This window comes from Macaca nemestrina, chromosome 6 (assembly GCF_043159975.1).
Source record: "Macaca nemestrina isolate mMacNem1 chromosome 6, mMacNem.hap1, whole genome shotgun sequence".
NCBI classification, from domain to species: Eukaryota; Metazoa; Chordata; class Mammalia; order Primates; family Cercopithecidae; genus Macaca; species Macaca nemestrina.
The window spans coordinates 9,063,165-9,071,463 of NC_092130.1; the positions used below are offsets into that span (position 1 = coordinate 9,063,165).

Below are 8,299 nucleotides of genomic sequence, written 5' to 3' on the forward strand. Positions count from 1 at the left end.
GACCACCAAACAGGCTTTGTGTGAGCAATAAAGCTTTTTAATCACCTGGGTGCAGGTGGGCTGAGTCCGAAAAGAGAGTCAGCAAAGGGTGGTGGGATTATCATTAGTTCTTACGGGTTTGGGATAGGCGGTGGAGTTAGGAGCAATTTTTGGGGGGGCAGGGGGTGGATCTTACAAAGTACATTCTCAAGGGTGGGAGAATATTACAAAGTACCTTCTTAAGGGCGGGGGAATATCACAAAGTACATTACTGCAAGGGCGGGGAGGGTATATTGTCATAAGGTCAATCGACCAGTTAGGGTGGGGCAGGAACAAATCACAATGGTGGACTGTTATCAGTTAAGGCAGGACCTGGCTATTTTCACTTCTTTTGTGGATCTTCAGTTGCTTCAGGCCATCTGGATGTGCACATGCAGGTCACAGGGGATAATGATGGCTTAGTTTGGGCTCAGCGGCCTGACAGTTTCTATACGTGCCTTTGCTGATTCGTCTTCAGTTGAAGACTTGAAGGGAGCCTTCTGCAGCTGTCTGAGTCTCTCTGTGTGTAACTCTGTCCTCCCCAGTACTCTGCCCCGCAAACGCTAGCCACCTGGGCCTCCCCAAACTCCCAACACTACCTCAACTCAGGGAGACAAGCAGGCTCCACACATCCCCCCTCCCTTTGCCGTGGCCTGGAAACGCTCCTAGAACTCAGCCGGGCAATCATCTGTTTCCTCTCTCAAGCGTGATTGCCCTGTGCTGACTATGTGACGTCTGAAAACACTTATTTCATATATTTTGTCAAGTTTTTAGTTGTTTAAAGTGGAAGTGTAAATCCAATCCCTGTTATCCATCTTAGTCAAACACATTAGTTTAAGACTGTCGTTTTTTGTTTTTGTTTTTGAGACGCAGTCTCGTTCTGTCACCCAGGACAGTGGTGCAATCTTGGCTCACTGCAACCTCCACCTCCTGGGTTCAAGTGATTCTCCTGCCTCAGCCTCTCAAGTAGCTGGGATTACAGGCGCCCACCACCATGCCTGGCTAATTTTCACTGTGTGTGTGCGTGGTTTTTTTTTTTTTTTTTTTTTTGGTAGTAGAGACGGGGTTTCACCATGTTGGCCAGGCTGGTTTTGAACTCTTGACCTCAGGTGATCTGCTCCCCTCCACCTCCCAAAGTGCTGGGATTACAAATGTGAGTCACTGTGCCCAGCAAGACAGTTGCTTTTTAATCTAAGGTTTGAAGTTGCAGTTTCTTCTAAAATTTCCCGGTGGGGAATCACAGCGTTACACGAATACTAACTATGTTCTGGGCACTGTGAAAGCTAGGTTCCAGCTTTGGGAAACTTGTCTCTTTTTTTTTTTTTTTTGAGACGGAGTCTCACTCTTTTGCCAGGCTGGAGTACAGTGGCGCGAACTTGGCTTACTGCAACCCCTGACTCCCAGGTTCAAGTGACTCTCCTGCCTCGGCCTCCAGAGTAGCTGGGACCACAGGCACGTGCCACCACACCCAGCTAGTTTTTTGTACTTTTAGTAGAGAGAGTTTCACCATGTTGGCCAGGCTGGTTTCAAACTCCTGACCTCAAGTGATCCACACCCCTGGTGGAGATCTGCCTGCCTCTGTTGTTATTTTTAGAAACTAATGTTTATTTTCCATCTATCTTATTTTCATGTTGCTTAAGAGTCTGCGGGGCTGGGTGCAGTGGCTCATGCCTGTAATTCCAGCACTCTGGGAGGCCGAGGCAGGTGGATCACCTGAGGTCAGGAGTTCAAGACCCGTCTGGCCAACATGGTGAAGCCCCACCTCTACTAAAGCTATGGAAAAATTAGCCAGGCGTGGTGACAGGCGTCTGTAATCCCAGCAACTTGGAAGGCTGAGGCATGAGAATCACTTGAACCTGGGAGGCAGAGGTCTCAGTGAGCCAAGATTACACCATTGCACTTCAGTCTGACAAAGTAAGACTTCATCTCAAAAAAAAAAAAAAAAAAAAAGCTTGTGGAAGAACAGCTTAAGACCACACAGTGGTTGTTCCTACCCATTTAGTGGCCTGAGGAATGGGAGCTGCAGGTCAGTTTTCCATGGCAGGCTGAGCGTTTCACGTCTTCAGTAGAGAACTGCTGGATAGACACTGGGTACCTGCATGCCTCCGACCAGTGTGCAACCTCAGGCTGAGTAGCAGTGAACTCAGGAGCTGGAGCAGTCCATTCACCATTAAATCTGAAAATCCTCTGTCGTCTGTGGTCATAGCTTTTTCAGCAGTAGCCTGTTCTTTTTTTTCTTTTCTTTTCTGTTTTTTTTTGAGATGGAGTCTTGTTCTGTCACCCAGCCTGGAGTGTCGAGTGCAGTGGCACGATCTTGGCTCACTGCAACCTCCACCTCCCGGGTTCAAGTGATTCTCCTGTCTCAGCCTCCCCAGTAGCTGGGACTACAGGCATGTGCCACCACGCCTGGCTAGTTTTTTGTATTGTTAGTGGAGATGGGGTTTCATTGTGTTAGCCAGGATGGTCTCGATCTACTGACCTCATGATCCACTTGCCTTGGCCTCCCAAAGTGCTGGGATTACATGTGTGAGCTTTTCAATCTCTTCAGGGTCTCTGTAGAAGCAGAGATCAGGCATGACCTCTTGTGGGTGTTCACAGGAGAGAGTGCCAGGCATGTGCAGAACTCCCTTAGCCAGCATTCCCCACATCAGACCCCCTGAGAGAGCTCCACTGTTGCATGGGATGGAAATATCCACACAGCGCAGAGGAGAACCTGTGTTCCCCAGAGGTATGGTAGGTAGGTTATCATGAGATGCCTCCGTGAGAGGCCAGTGGCTACCCTGGGATCAGTATCTACCAACAGACACAGTTCCCAGAAGGCTGCCTGGACCTGGTTAGTGAAGGTTCCAGGAGTGAAGTGGCCAGCAATAGGAGTGGCTCCTGTGGCAGCAGCAAAGCTTAGCTCAGCCAGCTGACCAGGATTCCAGGGGGATATGAGACTGACATCAGGAGGGTTTTAATTTTTTTTCGGACAGGAAGTAGAACGTATTGGTGAATATTAAGAGGGGGCAGCACAGTGGAAGCCTTCATGAGTGCAGGGCCCGCCACTTGTTCAGAGGGCCACGACTGGGGATGTACTTGACCCCACAGCCATCTGGGATGAGCTGCTTCTCAGCCACCATGTCTTCAAATGCATCGGCATTGAACTTGATGAAGCCCCACTTCTTTGAGATGTGGATCTTCTGGTGGCCAGGAAACTTGAACTTGGCCCTGCGCAGGGCCTCAATCATGTGCTCCTTGTTCTGCAGCTTGGTGCAGATGGACATGATAACCTGGGCAATGCGAACCCTGGCCACAGTGCCCTGGGACTTTCCAAAGGCACCTTGCATTCCTGTTCGGAGCCTACATTGGGGTAGTGCAAAGTCAGAAACTTGAACATCCATCACCTGTCTCCAAGGTCCCTTAGAGCAACCCATACAATAAACAGGCTGCATACGCTACCAAGGAAGCTGCTGTTTGCAGCGACTGCACACTGGGCCCCCATGAGGAAAGGAACTCAGTCAGCTTAATTGGCTGCAGAATCAGAAGGGTTTTCAATGGCAACAATGGTACAAGCTGCCAACAGAATTAGATTCTTCAGATTTAGGATGTAAATGCCGTCAGTTTTCCTTTTTTTTTTTTTTTTTTTCAAGACAGCATTTCGCTCTTATTGCCCAGGCTAGAGTGCAATGGCGCAGTCTTGGCTCACTGCAACCTCCATCTCCTGGGTTCAAGTGATTCTCCTGCCTCAGCCTCCCGAGTAGCTGGGATTACAGGCATGCGCCACCATGCCCAGCTAGTTTTGTATTTTTCGTAGAGACGGGGTTTCTCCATGTTTGTGAGGGTGGTCTCGAACTCCCAAACTCAGGTAATCCGCCCGCCTCGGTCTCCCAAAGTGCTGGGATTACAGGCGTGAGCCACCGTGCCCAACACTTTTCCTTTATAGATCTACTGTTCCATCTGGAACCAGGTTGGTGCCACCTAAGTGGGTTCCTGCTGCAAGAAACTAGAGGACATTCCCCTCCTTCATTTGCAGGACATCGAGGCTCTGGACATTGTGGAAATTTCCCTTTAAGTTATGATAAGAATGCAGAAGAGCGCTGTATGGCCCCCTCTATGGGTAGCATGAAAAACCTACAGAATGTTAAATGGGGTCTTACTGATTATCTCGGGCTCCCGGTTCAGTCTCCAGTCTGAGGAAAATAGCTGACATGTCTCCTTCTTTCTAAAGTGCACCAATCAAGCAGAACCTACTAGAAGCTGCAGTTCATTACATATCTCCAGACCATAGAGAAGAGTAACCAGGAGAGTCATTGAGGAGACTGATCGGAGGAGACAGAGGATTTCTTTGAAAGGAGTTACTGGCCTAGAGGTGAGGGCTATTCCTACCCTGGACCTGAAGTCAAGTCAGAAGGCTTTATTAGCCGAAGTGCTGTCCTGTACTGGAGCAAAAGATGCTGAGAGAGATCTGGAAAACGCGACCTGTGTCTCCTGGAGTTAAGGGAGTGTAGAGTCCTCTTCCCAACTCTTTTTTATTTTTTGAGAAGTCTCGCTCTGTTGCCCAGGTTGGAGTGCAGTGGTGCGATCTCGGCTCATCTGCCACTTCTGCCTCCTGGTTTAAGCGATTCTCCTGTCTCAGCCACCTGAGTAGCTGGGACTACAGGCATGCACCACCACACCCAGCTAATTTTTGTATTTTTACTAGAGACAGGGTTTCACCATGTTGGCCAGGCTGGTCTTGAACTCCTGGCCTCAAGTGATCCACCCATCTCGGCCTCCCAGAGTGCTGGGATTACAGGCGTGAGCCACCACGCCTGGCCAATGCTTCCCAACTCTTGCCTGGAAAAGTCCGAAGGCCAGAGGCTGGCTAGAGCTACCTGTGTTGGCAAAGAAAGGACTATGGTGAGCTTGACTGCACTTCCAGAAGTAACCAGCTTAGAGAATTCTTAAAAGGACCTTACCAAGAGGACTTTACCTACTGGGTGAGGCAACACCAGGCTACAAAGGCTGAGTTTTTCCACCTAGATTTATTTATTTATTTATTTATTTATTTATTTATTATTTTATTTTATAGTGACAGGATCTCCCTATATTGCCCAGGCTGGTCTTAAACTTCTGGCCTCAAAATGATCCTTCCTGCCTCATTCTCTCAAAGTGCTGGGATTACAGGCATGAACCACTGTATTCGGCCTCCAGATTTAAATACATTGCAAAAATAGTACCCGAAAAAATTCCTTATACTTTTTGTCCAGATTCTTCAAATATTAACATTTTACATAACCACAATACATATATAAAAGCCAGGAAATTAACACTGATACAGCACTATGATCTGATCTATAGACCTAATTCAAATTTTACCAACTGTCCCACTGATCTTTTTCTGGTTCAGCATTCAGTGCAGCATCTCACCACACATTAAGTTGCATGTCTCCTTTATCTTCTGTCATCTGGAACTGTTCCTCAGCCCTTTGTCTTCCATGACCCTGACGTTTGTAAAGATAACTGGCCACTTATCTTGTACAATAGCCCGCATCTGGGGTTTGGCTGAGGTTTCCTCGTGACTAATTTCAGTTCTGCATTTTTGTTGTGAATATCAGAGAAGCCATGCTATGTCCTGTGTGCATCATGTCAGGAGGCACATGATATTTTTCCCATTTCTGGGGAGGTTCACTTTGATCACTCGACAGGGTGATGTCTAGAGGTTTCTCCACTACAAAGTTACTCTTTCCCCTTTGTAATTAATAAGTATTTTGTGGGAAGATCTTTAAGACTAAGTAACAATCCCATTTTCTATATTATTTTACCTACTCATCCTAGCTTCTGTTGAAGTGTTTTTACCTAAAAAAGTTATTAGCATAGTATTTGCCAAACAATGCTTTCCAATGTCTATTTGCTAGTTGGAATTCTGCTGTAAGGAAGAACTTTTCCATCTTATCTCTGTATTTATTTATGTCAGGATGGATTCATGATTCTTACTTTATTCTATGTGTTGTAATGTATTACTGTTAGTATTTACTTTCTTTTTTCTTTCTCTCTCTGTCCTTTTTTTTTCTTTTGAAAGAGGATCTTGCTCTGTTGCCCAGGCTCAAGTGTAGTGGCACAATCATGGCTCACTGCAGCCTTCACCTTCCAGGCTCAAGCAATCCTCCCACCTCAGCCTCCAGAGTAGCTGGGACTACAGGTGCACACCACCACACCTGGCTAAGTTTTAATTTTTTTGTAGAGCTAGGGTGTCACTGTGTTGCCCAGGCTGGTCTTGAACCATGGGTTCAAGAGATCCTTCCATCTTGGCCCCCCAAGGTGCTGGCATTACAGATGTGAGCCACCAGGCCCAGCCTGCTCTCTTGCTTAAACTGTTTAAGGTTTGGCCATTGGAACCCCTTCAAATGGGCTCCTGTGTCCTTTTGACACATCCCATCATTTTGTGTGTGTGTGGTTCCTATTTTCTGTTGCACATTAATTTTGTACTTTCCCTGCCCTAGCACTAAAATCAGCCACTTCTTCAAGGAGATGTAATTCCTTTCATTGGCTAATGGTATTTAGAAATCCAGACCTGGGTGCTAGTTGTATTCATTGGTTGTAGGATGCACACACACACACACACACGCACACACACTAGTTCATACCTCCAATTGCAAACCAAAACAATAGGTTTCATGCAGCCTTTCCCATTTCTTATTTTAACTGCTTTCTCTGACAAAGAGAAATTTAGCTTTCATTGTCCATAACGCATTTATTTTCTCCAATACACATAAATTAGTTTCAGAGATGCTAGTATATGTAGCCATGAGAAAAACTACTAAGTGTAATACTTATGCTCAATTTTTTTCTTTTTTTTCTTTTTTTTTGAGACGGAGTCTAGCTCTGTTGCCCAGGCTGGAGTGCAGTGGCCGGATCTCAGCTCACTGCAAGCCCCGCCTCCCGGGTTCACGCCATTCTCCTGCCTCAGCCTCCCGAGTAGCTGGGAGTACAGGCGCCCGCCACCTCGCCCGGCTAATTTTTTTTGTATTTTAGTAGAGACGGGGTTTCACCGTGTTAGCCAGGATGGTCTCGATCTCCTGAACTCGTGATCCGCCCGTCTCGGCCTCCCAAAGTGCTGGGATTACAGGCTTGAGCCACCGCGCCCGGCCTCAATTTTTTTCTTTGGCCTTATAGGACATAGCCAAAAATGCTCTTTTCCAGAGTTACTTAGGGTAGTTATTTTCTTCCTCCATCCCCAGTGTGGTTTGGTATTCATTTTTGTTACAGCCAGGTTTTTTTTTATTTTCTATTTTTAGTTTTTGAGATGAAGTCTCGCTCTGTTGCCCAGACTGGAGTACAGTGGCAAGATCTCAGCTTACTGCCATCTCCGCCTCCCAGGTTCAAATGATTCTCCTGTCTCAGCCTCCCGAGTAGCTGGGATTACAGGCTCACGCTACCATGCCCAGCTAATTTTTTGTATTTCAGTAGAGATGGGGTTTCACCATGTTGCCCAGGCTGGTCTTGAACTCCTGAGCTCAGGCAATCCACCCGCCTTGGCCTCCCAAAGTGTTAGGATTACAGGCGTGAGCCACTGCGCCCAGCCAGTTTATTGTTTTTGTTTGTGTTCCATTTGGGGCCCTATCCTATCTTTGTTGATTACATTTTTATTCATTTTTAAGTATGTGAAATATTTACATGGTTCTAAAAGTCAGAAATATACAAAAAGGATGGCTCAGAGCAGTATCCCTTCCCCTATCCTTTCTACCCTATTCCTGTCTACTGCCGATAAATTACCAATCTCATTTGTTTCTTTGTTTTTTTGAGATGGACTCTTGCTCTGTCACCCAGGCTGTAGTGCAGTGGAGTGCTCTCAGCTCACTGCAGCCTCTGCCTCCCAGGTTCAAGCAATTCTCGTGCCTCAGCCTCCTGAGTAGCTGGGATTATAGGCGCCCGCCACCACGACCTGCTAATTTTTCTATTTTTAAGAGACAAGGTTTCACCATGTTGGCCAGGCTGGTCTCAAACTCCTGACCTCAGGTGATCCACCCGCTTTGGCCTCCCAAAGTGCTGGGATTAAGGCGTGAACGACTGCACCTGGCCCAATTGTTACAGGAAAGTGGCCCCGATCTAGACCCCAGTAGAGGGTTCTTGGATCTTGTGCAAGGAAGAATTCAGGGCGAGTCTGCAGTGCAAAGTGAAGGCAAATTTATTAAGAAAGTAAAGGAACAAGAGAATAGCTACTTCATAGACAGGGGAGCCCTGAGGGCTGCAGGTTCCCCATTTTTATGGTTATTTCTTGATGATATGCTAAACAAGGAGTGGATTATTCATGCCTCCC

At 46.9% G+C, this 8,299-nt stretch overlaps 1 non-coding gene across 1 annotated transcript; it reads right to left on the reverse strand.

Moving 5' to 3' along the window:
• Nucleotides 1-3,402: 3,402 nt before the first annotated feature.
• Nucleotides 3,403-3,537, reverse strand: LOC112426508 (small nucleolar RNA SNORA70). The gene has a single exon (XR_003017860.1). It is a non-coding gene; the product is annotated as a small nucleolar RNA SNORA70 (small nucleolar RNA).
• Nucleotides 3,538-8,299: the final 4,762 nt, after the last annotated feature.